Raw genomic sequence first — 24,112 nt, 5'->3', positions numbered from 1 at the left:
AGTTCGAGATCACCCTGGGCAACATACTGAGACTTTTTCTCTACAAAATAATAAATAAATAAATAAATAAAAATAAATAAATAAATAGCCGGGAGTGGTGGTGCTCACCTGTAGTCCCAGCTACTCGGGGGGAAAAAAAAAATTAGCCAGGCATGGAAGTGCACACCTGTAGTCCTAGCTACTAGGGAGGCTGAGGCGGGAGGATCCCTTGAGCCCAGGAGATCATACCACTGTACCCCAACCTGGTCTGTGAGACCTTGTCTCAATAAATAAATAAATAAATAAATTTTAAAATATATCAAAAGAATATCTTTACTTCACTCATTCTTGAACTGTAGTTTAGTTGGGTATGACATTTCCCCCCATTCCCGAATGCATTAGTGATGTGATTCCATTTTTATTGCAGTTGGTGAAAAGTCTGCTGTCAGTTTACTATCCCTTTGATAGCACTGTCACTTTTCTTTCTAGTTGATTTTAAGATCTTTCCCCTTCTCTTTGTTGACCTGCACCGGTTTCCCTGTGATTCAGTTTTATTGTTTCTTGCTGTGGCTCATGCTTTTAGAATATGAGGAACTATGTCTGTTTTCAAATCTGAAAATTTCCAGCCAGTATCCTTTTGATTATTGGTTTACCCCTATTCTCTTTATTCTCTGATTCTGTCATTCCTATTAGAGGTTTTTTGGACCTTTGCATCATTTCTCTGTATCTCTTAACCGTTTATACATTTGCTATCTTTTCTTGCTGCCTTCTGAATAATTTCCTTACTTCTATCTTCCAGTTCACTAAAGCAGATGAATCTGCTTTTAAACCCATCCTCTGAGCTTTTGCTGTCACTGGAAATAATGTATTTCATTTTTCGAAGTTCTACTTGGTTCTTTAAAGAAAGAAACCGGCCTCTTCTTTTTCCATAGAGTCTTGATCTTTCTCATATGTTTGGATTACTTATTATTTCTAAGTATCTTACACAAACTTATTTTATACTCTCGGTTGGCTCTATTCTCTGAAGGTTTTGGTAGTCTAATCCTGCTCATCATTGTGTTTGCTGATACTCAATCACAGGCGACTTTTTTTTTCCTCAGGTGTTTTATAATTTTGTTTGTGAGTTCAGGGATTTGTTCAGATGACTTCATCTCTGTGACTTCAGTGAGGTTTGACTGGGCGTGTATCTCTGGCTGTTATCTTTTTGATGTTAATTTGTAAGCTTGGGGTTTTCAAGACCTAAATAAGAGGTATTAATTCCAACCCTAGACCTACATGACAATAGCCTTAGAGTTACAAATGACCAGGGGAAGCATTTTATTTTCTCCCACCAGAACCCATGAAGAAACAAACTCTCTTGTCATCTCACCATGGTGGTGGGAAGACTTTTTTTACCTAGTCCATCCTTTCATTGACTGTGTAGCCCTTGTGAGGTACCAAGGCTTTTCTCCTCTCCCTGGTGGTTATTGAATCCATTCCCCTACCAGCCTAACATAAATTCAAATGCTCGTTGAGCTGCTCTTTAGGTTCCTCTTTGTTTTTTGATACCTGAGGGTCAATTTCCACCGTAAGTTCATCATATGTGCATTCAAAGGAATATTTATTAAATTTTATCCTGCCTTTTAAAAGGTGCTTTGTAACAGGAGGGTTTTCAGGTTATCTAGTGTGCCCTGTTTTCAGAAATGGAAATTAATTTTCCCTTTAAAACTCCCAGAGCACTAAGAAGCTCCCACAAATTTTCTGGAAGAGGAATGTGATGGTGGGGAAGACTTTTCATGAATATGTAGCCTCAAAGAAAGATTGGTGCTTTGGGGTGCCAGACACTCAATGACAGCTTAAGATAAGTGAGGAAGGGCCTAGGAGTTGAAAGAGCCCTAATCGCTCAAAGCCACATGTCACAAGAAATTTTGGGAAGAAGAGCCACTTTATGAGCTGGTTACCTTCATGGATTTTTCTTCCCTAGGCTCAGAAGTGGAAAAATATGAAGATCCATTGCTGATGGGAATCCTGCCCTAAGCAAATGGTGGTGAGACATGGCTGCTTTTAGTGCATTTATTATATGTGACCATTTAAAAGCAGGTACTGAAGGCTGCGGAAGAGTCACGAGGTGGTACTCAAAATATGGTTATATAGGTAACTGGGTGTGACTCTTCCCTGAGGCACAAAGAACTGATTTTTGTGTACTCTTTGAAAGGAAATGTATAAAGTTGGTATTATGCTTTACTCAGAACACTTTTAAGAGGGTTGGGAGTGATGCAGTCACTTTAAAATGATATACAAGATTGAACACTCTGCTAAACTTAAGAGTATCCAATTGCCTCTTGGACTTCCCTGCCTGGATGTTCTGTTCCACGTGTGCCTCAAACTCAAATATATCCAAGACTGAAAACATCTTCTCTCCAAGCTCTCTCCTCTTCTAATATATGCCCTGTGTGAATAAGGTGTGCCCAGTTGACCAAACCAGTAACCTGGGAGTCATCTTGTCACCTTCCTCTCCCTCAACCCCTCTCTCGCAATTAATTGGACACCAAGTTCAGTGGACTCTACCTTCAAAATGCCTCTCAAATCAATCCATGTCTCTCCTTGGCATTGCTGTTGGGCAGCAGGGCCCAGGTTCCCACTCCTCTTGGAAATGACAGAGGTCTCGCCTCTTCTGCACCTTCCCCCGAGCTTGAGGAACTATCCTGTCCAGAGGAAATCCTTTCCCTTCCATATTTCTATAGAATGCTGTCTAACACTTTGAATTCCCTTCAGGCTCTGGGTTTCAGAAATCAACACAGAAAGAATGCCAGGCTATTTGTTTCCCTCCAGGATGAAGTTAGAGTCTTGAGGGCAGCGAGGAAGGCAGGCATATGCATTGTTGCAAACCTTCTCAAGTGATTCTGATGTGCAGCTCCGGTCAAGAGCCACTGCACAACGTGGTGAGCTATTTGAACACAGGGACCATGCCTTTCAACTTGTATTCATCAAAACACAACACAGCCGATACCTGATATAGAATCAGTGCTCAGTAAATGTTCCAGTGAATGAGTGCATACAAGAACTAAAGAATGATATGGTGCAAAGAAATGGATGAAAGGGATCTTACGAGCTACTTAGTGCAACCCCTTCATTTTTTTCAGTTGCCGTAGTGTTGGGATTGCTTGAGGCTCCTGGATGTTCACAGGATGTCATTTTTGGCAACCACAGACCACTAGTTACCCAGCTTTTTTAGGTGTTGTGTAGCAAGGAGGGATTTCGGGTTATGTAATCTGCAATATTTCCAGGAATGGAAATTATTTCTTTTTCCTTTTATGACTCACACAACATCAGGAAATTTCCACAAAATTCCCAGAAGAAGAACATGATGGAGGAAACCACTTTCCCTATATATACATATTTTAATGGAACTGCCAGTGAAGCAGTAGATGTGGCCAGAAGATGCCACTTTCCTGGTGTCTCCTGAGAACTCTTTTCTCCCATTGGTTATTTTCACCTGCCTTCTTCTGCAGGTTCCTTTTTGTTTGGGCTCATTTTCCATTTTCTATCTAGGTTTGTTGAAAATGCAGGAGCGAGTGCTTCCCAACCTTCCCTACTCCAAACGCCTATGCACACGCACCCACTTGCATGCGTGCACATACACGTACACACATATACACCCACACGTACATGCGTGTGTGCACACACACTCCTGGACTCTTGAGAAACTTTCAAAAGGAACTTATAGATAGGGTGAGGACTTTTATTATTATTTATTAATTATTATTATTATTACTTATATCTGAAATATAACATTTTGGACACATGGAGGTGCTCTAACCCCCAGATTCCTGTTTGTCTCTGGAAAGGAGCAGGCAGTCTAGGATGGGCAGGGACACGCAAGACAACTTATCTTTTGCCATATGCATTAGGCCTAAAGTATTTACAAAGCAAGAGAGGCAGCTGTGGCAAGGCAGAAAAATCCTGGGATTCAGAATTAAAGCAGCCGGGTTAGAGTCCTGGCTCTGTCACTTGCTCTCTAACTCTCAGTTTCCTCATCTGTAAAATCGGGGCAATGGTACTACTTCATATTAATACAACTGCAGCTGCAAAAGACTGGTTTAGGCACCCTTGTTCTGAGCTCCCACAGACTCCTTGTGCTTACCTGGTGTTAACATTGGCTGTTAATACATCTGTCTCCCATGGTACAAGGAGATCTTGAGGGCAGAAATTCTATTTGTCTGGCCTCCACTGTGCCTGCCCTCAGTACACAGCAGAGTGGTCAATGAATGTTGGTTGAGTGAAGGAAGAACAACTGGACATTTGCGTGTTTTTGTGTGTATAATTCCCATTTTACTATCATCGGTAGGCTACCAGGATAGTACAAATCTATTTTTATTGTATGTAAATTTGACATATAGACATTCCAAATTAACAGGAGTTGATTCGCTCCCCATGTTACCTAACAACTACTTTTGGAAAGTTGTTAGATCCCTTTAGGAGGATATTTCAGTACATTTGCTCCCCTGGTTAGGGTTAGGGTTAGGGTTGTGTTCCCAGCACAAGTGTCTCCTCAGTAATAAGCCTTTACATGTGTGCACCGGTACTTTAAAGAGGTTTTTCTTTTTTTTTTTAAGGTGTTTTCGTGTACACTGACTCATATGCTCCTCACAAGTACCCCATGAGATAGGCAGGAAAGGTGTTCCTGCTACCACTTGATGGATGAAGAAACCAATGTTCAGAGACGTTAATTGAGTCACTACATACCATATCAAGAGCAAGTTTGTTTCAGAGCTGGGCCTAAAACAGAATCGGGTTTCTCATTTCACAGTCTGGTGTTCTTTACACAATCCATTTGTTCAGCCTGGTTGCATTTTGTGATGTAGCTTCAGTGATATTTTTTGCATCTCATCCTATTCCTGCTTCGCAACTGCACCTCCTACTACTTGCCTCAGCATACTCTCAACCGGGGCTTCTCAGGTGCTCAACCAGGGCCTCTCCCTCTACCCTGAACATGTCCTCTTGCAATTTCCTGCCACTGGATCTTCGCATCTGTTTTCACCTCTTGGTGGGCACCCCCTCCCCACCCCCATGTCACTGCAGGTTGAAAGAAATCCTAGGCATCCTCTTGGTTTCAACTCAAAGACCACCTAACTTCATGAAACCTCTGCAGATGGGCCCTGCTGGATGAGATCTCTCTGCCCTTGCAGAGCAGTCCATGTCTTGTTCTATATCCATTTCCATATCTGCTTCATTCCCTTCTCTACAGTGTCCCTTGCTCTGTGTTCTCACAGCCCTCTGTGCTGAGTTTTCACGGCACACATTGCCCTATGTTGTGAGCCTGCTTTCGCCCTGTGACTGCGAGCTCCTTGAGGACTGGAACCTTGTCTGATTCATCTCGGTATCTCCAGCACCCAGCACAGGGCCTGGAACACAGTAGTTGCTCCGAAAAAATGTTGGATGAATGAGTGGATGGATGAATGAACACTACCCCACACAACGCCTTGGATAGAGTAGCTGCAAAATAATAATGGATTGAACTGAGTCTATAACCAGATCTCATTTCTTTTCATCCTATCTCAGTGCGAGATGAAGGTTCTTTCTTCTGACTCAGGCTGTCACTTCCACTCCCGCTCTGGGTTCCATCCTATCCTGCCTCCCCAGGTGCCTCACTCCATCAATTACCTCTTCTCTCAAGAATCTGTAATCTCTCCGTCTTCTCTGCCTGGCTCCTTTCCTTGCAGTAACTAAAATGCTCAGGTCTCTCCTCCTACTCCAAAAATAAGTACCCTCAACTGAATGGGTGTCTTCTTCCTCACAGTATCAAACTATGTACCTCACTGGGGAGTAACCCAGCTGAGTGAGCCCTTTACTGGGGAGCCTTCAGTGTCAGTCTCCTTAGATCTTTTTCTCTCAGGTTGGTCAGATGGCTCACAGAAGACTCTTCCAGCTGCGAGAATTTTAGAGGCAGGGGCAGGGAAGAAGACTGGGGGTTCACAGCTTTCAGGACACATGCTTCCACTCAACACCCCTGTTTTCAGTACAGAACCCCAGCCCTCAACTAAGTCTGGGAACTCCCCATCCAGAGATCCTCTGCTTTACCCTCTCTAGGGAATAACACACCAGACTTCTGTCAGAGCACGGGAGGGCCAGCCCCTCACTGGCATTGACAGCAGGAGGGGATTTGGCAATGAATCTACTTCTTAAAAGAGTTTTCAAACAGCCTTCATTATTTTGATTCCCACCCCTCTTCACTTCCAGAGGGAACTCCACTTCCAGAGTTACCTTGTTACAGCCTTTGAGGATTTCTGGAGGTGGGGAGTAAATCAAGTTGGCTTTTTGCTTTTCCCACTAAGGTCTCAGAATTCCTAGTTTGTGGCCTTCTTGGATCTGCTAAGTCAGTTGCCACTCATCCATCTGTTCTTCAGCATCCAAAATTTAGTTGCTGCCTCCTTTCCTGTTCTTCAACCCTTTTTATTTCATCTTCAATCCCATCCTTCTAATCCTTTCAAGAATCATATTTGCAGCAGTTCCAGTGGGGGTATTGGGAGATGGTGAAGTTAGATGTGGAAGTATGTGCTCCACCTTAACTATGCATCATCCCCTGCATGGGTGTCTGCCTGCCTGTCTCATTGATTCTACATGCCTTTGTTACCACACCACTCTCCCTAAAACTCTCCAGACTCAGCTTTTCTCATCTGGCTCTCTGACCTGCTCTCTGAGCATTCTGTTCTTTCACCTCTCAGCCTTCGGACTGCCAAAACCCCAAACTAACTTCCTATCCAGGAACCCTCAGGCCTAGAAGTTCAGATGTCTTGCCAATATATCTGTGCTTCACAACTTACCTACTCTCTCTGACCCCTAACATTTTCACATATTTTTCCAATTCTGACTGTCATAAATTTGCTGCTTCCCTCTAAGTAGAATGTTGATTCCTGTCAAACACACAGGAATCACACAGCCCTGATTCCTCCTCTTCTCTCAAATACTGATATTGTCAACAATGATAAACAACTACTATGTAGATTTTTATGTGCTGCTCACACTTTATACACATGTATAGATTCATTCTTCATCATAGATTTTTCAGGTAGCTGACATTTATTAGCCCCACTTTGCATAGGTAGAAACACAGGCTCAAGGAAGGAAAGCAGCTTCCCAAAGTCAGAGACAGAATTCAAGCCCAGATCATTCCAAGTTTGTGCCCTTCCTATGACATGACACTGCCTCAGTCAAGGCATCAGAGAGGAAGCTAGAAAGCAGATGGTGAGAGGATACTGAGTACCTGAATTGGAGGGAGTGGCCACCATCAGTGGGTAGACGATGGAGAAAGATGAGGCTAACAGAGAAAAACCTTCACTGAGTTCACAGGTTTACACAGCATTAGCCCTTGTGATCTTCAGTTGTGCAGGGCACGAATCACCGTGCCTGTCTGCCCACACAGAAAGTAAGCTAAAACACCACCACTAATCTATATGATATACACCAACATGGCTTAAGATGATTTATTGCAACTGTAAAAAATGCCCCCCCACCCCGTTTTTTTCCAGAAAGGAAGTGTGGATTGCATTAATCTAGCTAAAGACTTTTATACTGCTTTACAGTCTGACACAGAAACAGACAGTCATAAAGATAAGCCCGAATCATCAAGAAAGTGCACAGTCGTATTTTGCCAACCCAATTGAGGGAATCAGGGAAGAGTAAAATCCACATGGAAAAGGTTTCCCCTGACTTCCCATTCATGATGGTACAGTGAGTGCATGTTGTGGAACGCTCACTGCTCCAAACACATGGCAATGATGGACAAAATATAAAAGGTAAACTCAAAAGGCGTAGCCAAGACAAAACAAACAAAACAAAACAAAAACAAAAGATAATTGTCTCCATGTTGAAGTACTACACTTGTTGCTCTGGAAGCAAACCATGGTAGCCAGAAGCTAAGCTCCTGCAATGTATAGCATTTCCAAAGTACCCTGGACAAGATGGAAGACAAAAGCCAGGCTCACGGATTAAAGCCAAGGACTAGAATGGAGCTACCCACAAACCCACCAACCCCTGACTGTAAGTCTGACAAAAAAGAACCACCGCCAAACTCTGCCAGGGTCTTTGGTTCTGATGAGCTGCAGGCTTAGGGAGGTGAGGATGCAGACATGTTCTGGCCTCGTAACTAAGAGTTGAGCTAATCCACAGCTGGGCTAAGTGAGTGGATTTCCAATATTCCCAAGAGCACCCTGGGGCCAGTGATATGGGTATGTTCTATCAAAGGGTTTTGAGCCTAACAACTGACTGGTATTTTGCAAGAGAAAAAAAAAGTACTGAATAGGTTAATTTCCTTCCATTCTTGGAAGAGGCAAAATTAGAAATGATGATTTTTTTTTTTTTCCCCCCCGAGACATGGTCTTGCTCTGTTACCCAGACTGGAGTGCAGTGGCGTGATCATAGCTCACAGTAGCCTCGAACTTCTGGGCTCAAGAGAGCCTCCCACCTCAGCTTCCCGAGTAGCTGGGACGGCAGGCACTCGTGACTCCACCTAACTAAGTTTTCTTTTAATTCTACTTTTTGTAGAAACGGGGTCTCACTTTGCTGCCCAGGCTGGTTTCAAACTCCTGACCTCAAGTGATCCTCCTGCCTTGGCCTCCAAAAGTGCTGGGATTACAGGCGTGAGCCACGGCACCTGGCCAGATTTTGTTTTTAAGTTTGAAATGCTTCATTTAGAGTTTATTAACCACTAAATCTCTCTCTCTCTCTCTCTCTTTTTTTTTTTTTAACTTTTAAGTTCAGGGGTACAAGTGCAGGTTTGTTACATAGGTAAACTTGTGTCATAGGGGATTTGTTGCATAGATGATTTCATCACCCAGGCATTAAGCTTAGTACCCATTAGTTGTTTTTCTTGATCCTCTCCCTCCTCCCACCCTCTGTCCTCCGAAAGGCCCCAGTGTGTGTTGTTCCCCTCTATGTGTCCATATGTTCTCATCATTTAGCTCTCACTTGTAAGTGAGAACATGCAGTATTTGGTTTTCTGTTCCTGTGTTAGTCTGCTAAGGATAATGGCCTCCAGCTCCATCCATGTCCCTGCAAAGGACATTATCTCATTTCTTTTTTATGGCTGCATAGTATTCCATGGTGTATATGTACCACATTATCTTTCTCCAGTCCGTCACTGATGGGGATTTTGGCTGATTCCATGTCTTTGCTATTGTGAATAGTGCTGCAGTGAACATACACGTGCATGTGTCTTTGTAATAGAATGATTTTTAGTCCTTTGGGTGTAGACCCAGTAATGGGATTACTGGGTTGAATGGTATTTCCGACTTTAGGTCTTTGAGGAATCACCACACTGTCTTACTGTCTTCCACAGTGGCTGAACTTGTTTACAATCCCACAGTGTATAAGCATTCCTTTTTCTCCACAGCCTCGCCAGCATCTGTTATTTTTTGACTTTTTAATAATGGCCATTTTGGCTAATATTAGTTGGTATCTCATTGTAGTTTTGATTTGCATTTCTCTACTGATCAGTGATGTTGACCTTTTTTTCTTCATATGATTGTTGGCCACATGTATGTCTCCTTTTGAAAAGTGTCTGTTCATGTGCTTTTCCCACTTTTGTATGGGTTTGTTTGTTTTCCTGTAAATTTGTTTAAGTTCCTTATAGATGCTGGATGTTAGACCTTTGTCAGATGCGTAGTTTGCAAATATTTTCTCCCATTCTGTAGGTTGTCTGTTTACTCTGTTGATAGTTTCTTTCACTGTGCACAGCTCTTTAGTTTTATTAGACCCCCATCTGTCAATTTTTTGCTTTTGTTGCAATTGCTTTTGGCGTCTTCATCATGAAATCTTTGCCCATGCCTATGCCCTGAATGGTATTAGAGTTTTCATAGTTTGGGGTTTTACATTTCAGTCTTTAATCCATCTTGAGTTAATCTTTGTATCTAGTGTAAGCAAGGGAGCCGGTTTTAATCTTCTGTATATGACTAGCCAGCTATCCCAGCACCATTTATTGAACCGGGAATCCTTTCCCCATTGCTTGTTTTTGTCAGGTTTGTCGAAGATCAGATAGTTGTAGGTGTGTGGTCTCATTTCTGGGTTCTCTATTCTGTTCCCTTTGTCTATGTGTCTGTTCTTGTACCAGTACCATGCGGTTTGGGTTACTGTAGCCTTGTAGTATAGTTTGAAGTCAGGTAGCGTGATGCCTCCAGCTTTGTCCTTTTTGCTTAGGATTGCCTTCGCTATTCAGGCTTTTTTTGTTGTTGTTGTTCTGTATGAATTTTAAAATAGATTTTTTTTTTGCTCGTTCTGTGAAGACTGTCAGTGGTAGTTTAATGGGAATAGCATTGAATCTATAAATTGCTTTGGGCAGTATGCCCATTTTAATACTGATTCTTCCTATCCATCAGCATGGAATGGTTTTCCATTTTTGTGTGTGTGTCATCTCTGATTTCTTTGAGCAGTGGTTTGTAGTTCTCCTTGTAGAGATCTTTCACCTCCCTAGTTAGCTGTATTCCTGGGTATTTTATTCTTTTTGTAGGAATTGTGAATGGGAGTTCATTCCTGATTTGGCTCTCGGCTTTACTGTTGCTGGTGTATAGGAATGCTAGTGATTTTTGCACATTGATTCTGTACCCTGAGACTTTGCTGAAGTTGTTTATCAGCTTAAGAAGCCTTTGGGCTGAGACAATGGAGTTTTCTAGATATAGGATCATGTCATCTGCAAGCAGGGATAGGTTGACTTCCTCTCTTCCAATCTGGATGCCGTTTATTTCTTTCTCTTGCCTGATTGCCCTGGCCAGAACTTCCAATATTACGTTGAATAGGAGTGGTGAGAGAGCATCCTTGTCTTGTGCTGGTTTTCAAGGGGAATGCTTCCAGCTGTTGTCCTTTCAGTATGATGTTGGCTGTGCATCTGTCACAGATGGCTCTTATTATTTCGAGGCATGGTCCTTCAATACCTAGTTTATTGGGAGTTTTTAACATGAAGGGATGTTGAATTTTATCAAAAGCCTTTTCTGCATCTATTGAGATAATCACGTGGGTTTTGTCTTTAGTTCTGTTTATGTGATGAGTCACATTTATTGATCCGCATATGTTGAACCAACCTTGCATCCCGGGGATGAAGCCAACTTGATCATGGTGGATAAGCTTTTTGATGTGCTGCCGGATTCAGTTTGCCAGCATTTTGTTGAGGATTTTTGCATTGATGTTCATGAAGGATACTGGCCTGAAGTTTTCTTCTGTTGTTGAATCTCTGCCAGGTTTTGGTTTCAGGATGATGCTGGCCTGGCCTCATAGAATGAGTTAGGGAGGAGTCCCTCCTTCTCAATTTTTTGCAATAGTTTCAGTAGGAATGCTACCAGTTCCTCTTTGTACATCTGGTAGAATTCAGCTGTGAATCCATCTGGTCCTGGGATTTTTTTGGTTGGTAGGCTATTTATTACTGCCTCAATTTCTGAACCCATTACTGGTCTGTTCAGGGATTCAGTTTCTTCCTGATTCAGCCTTGGGGAGGTGTATGTCTCTGGGGATTTGTCCATTTCTTCTAGACTTCCTAGTTTATGTGCACAGAGGTGCTCACAATATTCTCTGATGGTTGTTGGTATTTCTGTGGGGTCAGTGGTAAATATTCCCCTTATCATTTCTGATTGTGTTTATTCGAATCTTCTCTCTTTCCTTCTTTATTAGTCTAGCTAGTGGTCTGTCTATTTTATTACTTTTTTTCAAAGAAGAAAAACAGCTTCTGGATTCTTTCCTTTTTTGAAGAGTTTTTCATGTCTCTATCTCCTTCAGTTCAGCTCTGATTTTTGTTATTTCTTGTCTTCTGCTGGTTTTGGGATTTGTTTGCTCTTGCTCCTCTAGTTCTTTTAGTAGTGATGTTAGGTTATTAACTTGAGATCTTTCTAACTTTTTGATGTGCGCATTTAGTGCTGTAAATTCCCTTTTTAACACTGCCTTCGCTGTGTCCCAGAGATTCTGGTACTTTGTATCTTTGTTCTCATTAGTTTCATAGAACTTCTTGATTTCTGCCTAAATTTCATTATTTACCCAAAAGTCATTCAGGAGCAGGTTATTCGGTTTCCATGTAATTGCATGGTTTTTAGTGAATTTCTTAGTCTTGACTTCAAATTTGATTCTTCTGTGGCCCAAGAGACTATTTGTCATGATTTCAGTTCTTTTGCATTTGTTGAGGAGTGTTTTACTTCTGATTATGTGGTCGATTTTAGAGTAAGTGCCATGTGGTGATCAGAAGAATGTATATTCTGTTGTTTTGGGGTGGAGAGTTCTGTAGATATCCACCAGGTCCATTTGATCCAGTGCTGAGTTCAGGTCCTGAATATCTTTGTTAATTGTCTGTCTCAATGAGCTGTCTAATATTGTCAGTGGGGTGTTAAAAAGTCTCCCACTATCATTGCGTGGCAGTCTAAGTCTGTGTGAAGGCCTCTAAGAACTTGCTTTATAAATCTGGGTGCTCCTGTGTTGGGTCCATATGTATTTAGGATAGTTAGATTTTCTTGTTGAATTGAACCGTTTACCATTATATAATGCCCTTCTTTGTGTGTGTGTGTGTGTGTGTGTGTCTGTGTGTGTGTGTGTGTGTTTTAATCTTTGTTGATTTAAAGTCTGTTTTGTCAGAAACTAGGGTTGCAACTGCTGCTTTTTTATGTTTTCCGTTTGCTTGGTAGATTTTCCTCCATCTTTTTATTTTGAGCCTATGTGTGTCATTGCATGTGCGATGGTTCTCTTGAAGACAGCATACCATTGGATCTCAGTTCCTTATCCAGCTTGCTACTCTGTGTCTTTTAATTGGGGCATTTAGCCCATTTACATTTAAGGATAGTGTTGGTATGTTTGGATTTGATCCTTTCATCATGATGCTAGCTGGTTATTTTGCAGACTTGCTTACATGTTTGCTCTACAGTGTCACTGGTCTGAGTGCTTCAGTGTGTTTTTGGAGTGGCTGGTAACCATCTTTCCTTTCCACATTTAGTGCTTCCTTCAGGAGCTCTTGTAGGGCAGGTCTGGTGGTAACAAATTCCCTCGACATTTGCTTGTCTGAAAATTATCTTATTTCTTCTTCACTTATGAAGCTTACTTTGGCCTGATATGAAATTCTGGGTTGGAGTTTCTTTAAGAATGTTGAATATTGACCCCCAGTCTCTTCTGGCTTGTAGGTTTTCCACTGAGACATCCGCTGTTAGTCTGAAGGGCTTCCCTTTGTAGGTGACCTGGCCTTTCTCTCTAGCTGCCTTTAACATTTTTTCTTTCATTTCAACCTTGGAGAATCTGAGGATTATCTGTCTTGGGGATGTTCCTCTCGTGGAGTATCTTCCTGGAGTTCTCTGGATTTCCTGAATTTGAATGTTGGCCTCTCTAGCTAGGTTAGGGAATTTCTCATAGATGATATCCTGAAATACGTTTTCCAAATTGGTTCCATTTCCCCCATCTCTTTCAGGGGCACCAATCAGTCTTAGATTTGCTCTCTTTACATGAGCCCATATTTCTCGGACATTTTGTTCATTGCTTTTCATTCTGTTTTCTCTATTCTTGTCTGCCAGTCTTATTTCAGAAAGCCAGTCTTCAAGCTCTGAAATTCTTTCCTCTGCTTTGTCTATTCTGCTATTAGTACTTGTGATTGCATTATGAAATTCTTGTAGTGTGTTTTTTCAGTTCCATCAGGTTGGTTACATTCTTCTCTATATGGGCTATTTTGTCTGTCAGCTCCTGCAATGTTTTATCATGACTTTTAGCTTGCTTGCAATGGGTTACAATGTACTCTTTTAACTCAGTGAAGTTCATTCCTATCCATATTGTGAATTCTACTTATGTCATTTCAGCCATCTCAGCCTCAGCCCAATTCCAAACCCTTGCTAGAGAGGTGATGAAGTCATTTGGAGGAAACAGTGCACTCTGGCTTCTTGAGTTTTCAGCGTTCTTGCACTGATTCTTTCTTATCTTTGTGGGCTTATCTACCTTTTTTTCTTCTTCTTCTTTTAACAGTCTGGCCATGTTTCTGTAGGGCTGCTGTAGTTTGCTGGGCTTCTTCCCCAGTTCCTAGTCGCCTTGGATTTTCCAGTACCTGGAGCTATCACCAGTGAAGGCTGTGAAACAGCAAAGATGTCAGCCTGCCTCTTCCTCTGGGAGCTCCGACCCAGGGAGGTACCGACCTGTTGCCAGCCCAAACGCACCTGTAGGATGAGGCTGGAGACCCTGGTTGGGAGGTCTCACCCAATCAGGAGGAATGGGATCAGGGAACTGCTTAAAGAAGCAGTCTGGCCATGCTTTTGCAGATCAGCTGTGCTGTGCTGGGGCACTGCTTCCACCCCTCGTCGGTGTGGGCTCTCCAAAGCCTGGAGGCTGGAACAGCTAAGTCGCCCAAACAGCAAAGACGGTGGCCCCTCCCTCCCTCCCGGAGCTCTGTCGCAGGGAGAATTCAAATCTCTGTCAGCCAGAGAACACCAGTAGGGGTTGCTGGAGGCCTTGGTTGAAAAGTCCCACCCAGTGAGGGGAAACAGATTGGGCACCTGCTTAAAGAAGCAGTCTGGCCATGCTTCTGAAGAGCAGCTGTGCTGTGCTGTTCTGGGGTACCACTTCTGGGAGCTCTGTCCCAGAGAGCAGCCTGCCCCTCCCCCTGGGACCTCTGTCCCAGGTAGGTGCAACACTGCTGCTGGTGGCTGGCTGGAACTCCAAACCAGTGGGTCTTATCCTGTGAGGTGCAGTGGAAGTGGGGCCCGCAGATCGTTGCTGCTTGGCCCCCTGGATTCAGCCTCTTTCCTAGGGGTATGTACAGGGGTCTAATCTCCCGCTTTGCAGGAGTTGCAGTTACTTTTGCTGGAGTATGTAATACAGCTCCTGGGTCTCTGCACGTGCTGAAGCGGCTGCTCTGCTGAGACTCCACGTATCTCTGTGTGTCAAGTCTGACACACAGGCCCTGGTGGATTGGGTTCACGAGGGGATCTCCTGACCCAAGGGTTGCAAGGATCCATGGGAGGAGCGTAGTTTCCCAGGATCGTACATTCACTCACTACTTCTCTGGGTGGGGGAGGTTCCTCTGTCTCCATGTTGCTCCTGGGTGGGCTGTCATCCTGCCTTGCTTTTCTTCATTCTCTGTGGATCGAGTTGTTTCCTTGATTAGACCCAATGCAGGTACCTGGATGTTTCAGTTGAAGGTGCTGTATTTACTTGCCCCTTTCCTTCCTCTCCGTGAGAACCACTCACCCTAGCTGCTTCTAGTCAGCCATCTTGGCCACTCCCTCCCCACGCCCCCTCCTTTTTTAAAAAAGTGCTTGAAAACTATTTGCAAAAGAAACCTAGAGATTCCCATGGTTCTTTTAAGATCTTGTTGGATGGACTGTGAAAGTGGGATTATTGTCTATGAATGGTCAGCTAGACTGTGTGTGTTTGGAAAGGGTGAGGGAATTAACATTTATTGAGCAAAAGGGCATGCTAGTTAAAATCATTGTTGTCTCTGGGGACAGATTTTTCTGGGTTTTAATCCAAACTCTGACATGTATTAGCCGTGTGACCTCTATTTTTCATTTGTAAAATGGAGATGGGATTGTCGCAGGGATTAAAAGCACTTAGAACAGTCCAGGATATACAAAGCACTGTGTAGGAGTTGGCTGTCATTATTAGTCATCAGTCATCTTACTTAATAATCACAAAATTGTTAGAAAATCCTGTGAGGTAGATATTTTCCTTACCATACCCATATGAGAAAACTTAAGCAATGAGAAGTCAAACAAAGTTACCAAAGTCGCACAATTACAGAGTGACAGAGCCTTTAGACGCTGCCTAGTCCAAGGCTTTCATTTCGCAGAAGAGAAAATTGAAGTTCAAAATAGGAGAGGTACATGCCTCAAGTCATTTAGTGAGCCAGTGCCAGAACTGGGCCTAGAACTCAGCAGCAGGACTCTTCCTGTCAGTAGTTCTCAAACTTTGTCATGTGTTAGAATCCTGCAGAGGGCTTGCTAAAACAAACTGCTGGTACCCCTGCCCAGAGTTTCTTACTTAGTAGGCGTGGGGTGAGCCTTGAAAATGTGCATTTCTAAGGAGTTCTCAAATGATGCCGCTGCTGGTGGTCTGGGGACCCTACTTTGGGAATCACAACACACCATAATTCGTACATCTTTTGTTCTTTTCATCACGGACTACACAGTCTGTGACCTACAAACACTTTCAAAGAAATGGGAACCAGTGATGAAAACCAAAGAAAACTACATAGCTAGCAGCAAGAAGGTACGGTGACTGACCAGCAGTCCTGGTTCGTGTGGGACTCTCCCTAGTTTTAAAATGGAAAATCCTGTAGTTCTGGGCACAAGAGGATGGTTGGTTACTCTAGATGAAAGTGAACAAAAGCCAGTGTCGGCTAAATGCCAAACAAAAAAGGACATACGTACAGAGAATGTGGTAACTTCTGGTGACTTTGTTTGAAAAGGACTCATTCATTTATTCTTCCAACACATCTGTATTATAAAACTACTGTCCATAAGGCACTGTGTTAGGTGCTGTGTTCCTGACCCTACAGATCCCATTCCACCATAGCAAAAGGTAAAAGTGACTCTACAGTGAGCTTGGTAGACATAGACCCATGCTTATATACTCAGGGACACCTGGAAGAGACGTAAAAAAAAGAAACATCTCACATAGGAAGTTTTCAATGCATCGTGATCAGGACTCAAATAATTCCCTTCTCTTTTTCTTCAATGTACCAAAGGGAGTACATTGTTGAGAAGGATTGGTTGCAAATTTCCAGAAAGGAGGGTAAAACAATTAATGAGTCAAGGTGTCAGGAGAGACAGAAGGTAAGGGGAGTCCTTCAGTAAGTGGGGAAATTGATTTGTTTTGTGTCCTCATCTCTCCAGGGCCATGATCATGTCCTTTGCTGGCCGTAAACCAATGCTGACCTCAGTTATAGTGTAATCTTCAAGGCTAATTTACGCAAAACTTCAAAAATGGTAAACATCCTCATGAAGACTAATGATGACATATTTTAGGAGTGCATAATAGTAGGTATAGAGAAAAAACTTCAGGGTAAAATGTTATTGCTGTTCTTATTGCTAAAGGGCATACTCCTTAAGAACCAAAGTTAATTATCAGTCCTTTGACCTATGAGGAAAACAAATTTCATGGACTCCCCTAAAGATTCCTATATAGTACAAATAAAATGCCGAAATATTTTGGGAACACATTTTGGAGCACTGGATGTGTCAATAAAATAATGTGTAAATTGCCAAATGTGATCTAGGAACTCCCTGCAAACATCAGATTAGGCTCTATTCTCTATCTGAATACTGACTTTGCTTTGCTTTGTAACTCCTATCTTCACTAATAATGCCTTTTCCCCCCTCTTGTGTGCATCCTAGCCTATATTCTCTTTCATCATTCTACAGTGGTCAATGTGGTTATTGTACACCTTCACTTTCAATGAAAGCTGAGGGAAAAGAAGCCTCATAACCTGCCCTCCCCCCATACATAAAAGAAGCCATTTAAAAAATAAAAGCAGCAAGCTACTAAATTTGACTCATTCAAATCTTGGTAATTAACATGTATAGTATTTTATGAGAGAGACAGAGAGAGAAAGAAAAAAATTAGCAGAAATGGAGGAAAACATATTACATCCTAAATACCACCAAATTGCCAAAATACACATTTGGGTAGTAATCTCCAGAGAACTCTCCGGAGGCACAGCATCTATCAGGCTGATTTCCCTGAATAATATTACAGGATAGTCCTGTGTACTTCTCTTGGTGGTGGTGGTGGTGGTGGTGGTGGTGTGTGTGTGTGTGTGTGTAAAGAATTATCATATGGAACCTCACAAGTCTTTAAAACCTTTCTGCAATTATCCCTCATAGGATTACCACACTGATGAGTTTGTTCAACAGGAGCTGTTGTGACTTCCTAATTTAACTCCTATAGAGATGATTTGTATCAAAGATAAAACACTATATTTGAACTCAATTCCCACCTTATCCCTGAGCTTATGCTACCAAGCAATTCTTATAATGTTTGGAGTTCTATTAGGCTATAGAGAAAAATCTAGGGTTTCAGCTAAACCCTTTAATCCCCAGGCCTATGTAAAGGACTGTCTCAAGGTAGTCGCTAGCCCATGGGTTCTCAAAGTATGGTCTGAAGACCCCTGGAGGAGTCCCTGAGGCCCTTTTAGTGGGTCTGCAGATTAAAAATTATTTTGTATAATAACACCAAGATGAGTTACATTCAATTAAGCATTTTTCTTTTGAAATTAAGCAGACTTTGGAAACCCAGATGTGCATAGCCCTGTAGTAGGCTAAGTGGAAGTTACAAAGGCAATAGTAGCTTTTTTTCCCCCTCTCAGTATCTCGTGAGGAGACAGAGGACTTTTCCAGAGGCTACATGACATATGGTTATGCCATCTCTCTGACAGCTGAGGGATGTGTGCTTCTGTGTTCCTGGGTTTTAAATATTTCCCAGTCTTAATACCTAAAACAATTAGTATCAATAGATAGAACCCACACCCAAGAACTCCTTGGGGCCTTCAACAACTTTAAAGAGTGTTAAGGTGTCCTAAGACCAAAAATTTTGCAAATTTTTGCTTTATCAGGATTTCTGTTATTTCTAGAATGCATTTCTTTCTAACTGATCTACTTGGGAAAAAAAAAATCACTACCTCATGGCAATTATTGCTTTCCTATCAATATGGAGATTATATTTCTGAAGGAGATTGACCAAAATTATATTAAAAGGTTTAAATAAAACAAGTGGATCCATGTTATAACATGAGGAAGAGAGCTGCCCCACTAGAAGTCTGACATTCGATAGCTCAGAGTCCCCCCTCTCTAACAAGTCTCCCCTACTAGAGAAAGGGACAGCTTCTGTTTTGTGGGATGGGATAAGGAGACAATCTGAAGTAGAGTTTGACACAATATTATTCTGCCCATATGAAATTCTGGTAGCCGGGGTGCCAGGTGTATTCATAATCCCGATGCTGTCAATTTTAAGCCTGAAGCCCCAAGAGGCGAGCAGTGTTTAATACATCATCCCTTGTTAAATAGCAGCCACAGAGTTGGCGGTAGCCAGTGAAGCATTCCCTGCCATGTAGGACACGCCAGTTGTCTATAAATAGGACCTGTGAATGGGCAAAAAAGAAAAAAAAAAAAAAGAGAGAAAACACTATCAGAAGAAGGACAGACCAAGGGAACCCTAAGTCAGAAGAGATCATTTAAAAGACAAGCTTTAGGTTGTTCTCTGGTTACATTAAATGAGGTATTTTTCTTTTGAAATTAAACAAATGTTTGGAAACTAAGATGTGTATAGCCCTGTAGTAGGCTAAATGGAAGTTACAGAGGCAACAGTAGGTAATAGGCCCTGCAGTGGAAGAGCTTCTGTTTCTCAAGTAATTGTTCTCTTATCAAAGCAAATCAGATAATTGGTTTCTTTCTTTTTCTTTAATTCTTATTCTACCCTTTCTCAAAGGGTTAAATTATCTCACGACATTTTATGCTAAGCTGAAGGTATTTTTCATCCAGAGGAAATACCAAAATAAAACTACGGAATCATGAAGCTGGAAGGACCCTTGGGGGTCATCCAGTTAAACCCCCTCATCATACAAATAGAGTTACTGATGCCTTAGAGATGGGATGAGGCTTGCTTCCAGGGCATTCAGTGAGTGAGCCGCAGGACCATGACCAACACCAAGGACTCTTTCCTCTTTTTCCTTTGCAACATTGTGACTCACATATTAAGTAAGTACCCGTTCTTCACTGCTTCATTATTACAAGCTTGCTTGACATCTTTAGAGATTAGGACCCACCCTGCCAGGCTTTAGTTTGACCCAAAACTCATTCTCAGGTCTCCTCAACTCTATCGTTAGAGTCCGGTGTGCTGTATACCAGCGATGGACGACATCATAAGGAACGGTATTGATGACAGCCCGGTCATAGTTGTTGTACCTAACATGGAATCATGAGAAGAAAGATCTCAAACACATGTTAAAGACATCTTTTGTTTATTGAACAATTTTATATAAGGCTTCCCCTATGTTCAATACTTGTCCCAGAGACGAAGTGCAATAAGTCAATATTCTCTCAGGAATATCACATTGGAGTGAGGAGTTCCACTGCCTGTTGACCGTGTTTTGTTTTTCTTTGAATAATCGAAGGATACGGGATAGAAGTTAAGTTCCAGCTGGTTTCTCTCATCTTATGATATGATATTTTAAGTCTTTACTGGCCAAAGTTCATGGAAGCACTGGGGAAAGCTCTGAGCTTTCTCCTCACCAAACTGAGGTGGGGTGGACAAGAGAGGTTATACTAACAAAGCTTTCCTTTTAACAGGATGACTTACAACTTCTCAGGTGTCTCCCTTTGTGGGAGGAATCCCAGCTATAGCCTAGTGGACCATTCACCCAGGGATCTTCAATCATTCATTCAACCCTAACATTTATAGGCGCACCGGCTACATGTGGAGGAGGTAGCCAGGGGCTAGATCATGTATATATTGCCATGCAGGCCATGGTAAGGACTTTGGATTTTATTCTGAGTACCATGGGAAGCCACTGAAAAACCTTGCCTAAGATAATGGGTTTCTCTTTTGCCTAAGGCAAATTAACTTTTTACTGAAGTATACTATACATTACGGGAAAGTACACAAATCGTAAGCTTGATGAATTTTCATGATGTAATCGCATCCATATCACTAGCACCCAGGTCAATAAACAGATCATTACCAGAACCCCAGAACCCTTCCTTATGCCCCTTTCCAGTAATGCCGCTCCCCCAACCCAAGGGTAACTGCCATCCTGACTTCTATCACCAAAGATTAGTTTTGCCTGTTTATATAAAACTTTATATAAATGCAATCACAATATGTATTCATTTGTGTCTGGCTTCTTTTTCATTTAATATTATGTTTAGGAGTTTCATCATTGTTTAGCAATAGTTTATTGGTGCTATACAGAAGTTGATTGTGTGATCACACCACAATTTATTTATCCATTCTACCGTTGATGGACATATGAGTAATTTCCAGTTTGGAACTACTACAAACAGTGCTGTTATGAACATTCTATTACATGTCTTTGGTGAACAAATATATTCACTCCTGTTTGAAATAAACTTAAGAATGGAACTTATGGATCATAAGGTATGTGTATGCTCAGATTTACTAGATACTGCCAAATATATTCTTTCCAAAGATAAATTAACATCCAGTGGTGTCATTTTTGGACATCTCAGGCAATATTCCTTAGTGTTATATAGTACATGGCACAATCAGAGCCAATATTCTTAGTTTTGTTGCATATAAAATGAGCATAATAACATCTGCTTAGCTGATCTCACAGGGATACTGCAAGAATCAAATGAAAAAATAGGCCAGGTGTGATGGCTCACGCCTGTAATCCCAGCACTTTGGGAGGCCGAAGCGGGCAGATCACCTCAGGTCAGGAGTTCAAGACCAGCCTGGCCAACATGGCGAAACCCCATCGCTACTAAAAATACCAAAAAAAAAAAAAAAAAAAAAAAAAAAAAAAAAAAAAAAAAATTAGCCAGGCGCGGTGGCACGCGCCTATAGTCCCAGCTGCTTGGGAGACTGAGGCAGGAGAATCACTTGAACCCGGGTGGCGGAGGCTGCCGTGAGCCAAGATTGCGCCACTGCACTCCAGCCTGGGCAACAGAACGAGACTCTGTCTCAAAGGAAAACAAAACAAACAAACAAAAAAAAAATAGAAAGAAAAAGAAAAAGAATATAATAGTCCATCCTCCCAGGCTTCAAGGGGCCATGCCTGGAGGGAGAATGGAGTGAGGACGCACAGTCTTCACCAGGTTATTGACACCCATTGTCATTTCCAGAAACTTCTAGTGCTGGGTTAGGCATTTGCAAAAATATTTTTAAATTTACTTATTTCATCATCCCAGAAGGAAAAGTGTTATTAACCTTCTTTTACATTTAAGGCAACTGAAACTTAGACACCTGCCACAAAGTTTATAAGTAGCAGAGAGGTTTTGAAATCTGGTCTCCCTAATTCTTTAACTCATTGTTTATGCCAGAGAACAGAAAAATGATCGTAATTCCTGTGTACGCTTGTTCATGAGAGCAACATTTTTACAGATCACACTTGTAATCTTTTGACTTCAAATTGAGATTTACAGTTTAGAAATGTTTCCATATACAGTATCTCATTGACCCTCTGTATGATAACCCCGTGAGGTAAGTAGTACAGCTGTTATTATCTTACTTTATAGATAAGGAAAATAATGATAAGGCCCTGTGATTTGTCCAAGTTTACATGGAATTTGGTATTCACTGTTTATATTAGATGGCGGTGTTTTCTAAAGCCAACAGAGAAAGTAGCAGGAAAAGTCTATTACACATAAGCAAAATGGTTGTGCAATATTCTTTGGATTAGAATAAGACTGTTTCTGGACTCTGGCACAAAGTGATGCCATCATATCATTGTGCAGTTTTTCCTTTCTTTCCTGCTTTGATATGAAGCAAGAGAGACCTGGGAGTAGGGGAAAGCAAATAAAGCAGGCATTTATCTGACAAGAAAAGCTGGGAAGATTTAACAAGGTTATCCTTCTTCTTAGCTGACAGAAGTATTTCCCAAGACAGCTCCATAATTGAGTGGACAATGCATTTGATGGATTTGTGTATTGTGGTGTAAGTGAAAGCTGATGGGCTTTCAGATAGGTAGATAAATGGGCTTTCAGATAGATCACCATTACAATCTCAGTTCAGATGTGTGATCTTGGAGGAGCTATAGAAATTATAAAAATGCTAGAAGAAAACCTCGGGATGACTCTCCAGGATAATGCTCTGGGAAAAGATTTTATTGCTAAGACCCCAAAAGCACAGGAAACAAAACCCAAAAATAGATAAATGAGACTGGATTAAACTAAAGAGTTTCTGTGAGGCAAGGGAAACACTCAACAGAGTGAAGAAACAACCCACAGTATGGGGATATGGCCATTGTAGAATGGCCATTGTAGAATACCAAAAATAACAGATGTTGGCAAGTATGTGGAGAGGAAAGAACTCTTATAGATTCAATAAACGGTGCTGGGAAAACTGGATGTCCGCATGCAGAAGAATGAAATTAGACCCTTTTCTTACAACATATACAAAATCAACTAAAATGGATTAAACACTTACATGTAAGACCTGACACCATAAATCTACTAGAAGAAAACATATGGTATAACTCTATGATACTCGTCTATACAATTACTTTTTGGATATGATCCAAAAGTACAAGCAACGGAAGAAAAAACAGGTAAATGAAATTACATCAAACTGAAAAGCTTCTGCACAGCAAAGGAAACAAAAGAATACAGAGACAACCCGCAGAATGGGAGAAAGTGTTTGCAAACTATACGTCTGATAAGGGGTTAATATCTAAAATATTTGAGGAACTCAAACAACTCAATAGTAAGAAAACAAATAACCTGATTTAAAAATGGGCAAAGGATCTGGATAGACATTTTTCAAAAGAAGACATACAAATGGCCAACAGGTATATGAAAAAGTGCTCAACATCACTAATAATCAGGTAAATTCAAATTAAAACCACCACGAGATATCACCTCATACTCCTTAGGATGGCTATTATTAAAAGGACAAAAGATAACAATGTTGATGAGGATGTGGAGATAAGTGAACCCTTGCACACTGTTGGTGGGAATGTAAATTAGTACAGCCATTATGGAAAACAATATGGAGGTTTCTAAAAAAAAAAAAAAAAAAGCTAAAAGCAGAACTACTACATCATCCGGCAATCTCACCACTGGGTGTATATCCAAAGGAAATGAAATCAGTATGTCTGAGAGATATCTTCCATGTTCTTTGCAGAAATATTCACAGTAGCCAAGATATAAAAAATCAATCTAGGCAGAATACATGGGAGAGTATATACAGAAAATGTGGTATGTATAAAAAGTGGAATACTATTCATCCTTGAAAAAGAAGAAAGTCCTGTCATTTGTGACAACATGGATGAACCTGGAGAACATTAAGTGAAAATAAGCCAGGCACCATTAAAAAGTCAGGAAACAACAGGTGCTGGAGAGGACGTGGAGAAATAGGAACACTTTTACACTGTTGGTGGGATTGTAAACTAGTTCAACCATTATGGAAAACAATATGGCGATTCCTCAAGGATCTAGAACTAGATGTACCATATGACCCAGCCATCCCACTACTGGGTATA

General features: G+C 41.5%; 1 long non-coding RNA gene across 1 annotated transcript; it reads right to left on the bottom strand.

The window, feature by feature from the left end:
* Window positions 1-16,373: 16,373 nt before the first annotated feature.
* Window positions 16,374-21,327, bottom strand: LOC108537660 (uncharacterized). Its single transcript, XR_001887887.1, has 2 exons — window positions 19,718-21,327; window positions 16,374-19,033 (listed from the first exon to the last, which is right to left on the bottom strand). It is a non-coding gene; the product is annotated as an uncharacterized LOC108537660 (long non-coding RNA).
* Between the last annotated feature and the right edge of the window lie 2,785 nt (window positions 21,328-24,112).

Source organism: Rhinopithecus bieti, unplaced genomic scaffold, assembly GCF_001698545.2.
Source record: "Rhinopithecus bieti isolate Rb0 unplaced genomic scaffold, ASM169854v2 scaffold_15250, whole genome shotgun sequence".
Lineage (NCBI taxonomy): Eukaryota > Metazoa > Chordata > Mammalia > Primates > Cercopithecidae > Rhinopithecus > Rhinopithecus bieti.
Note: the sequence above shows the minus strand (reverse complement) of the source record. Positions and strands in the feature narration are given on the sequence as shown.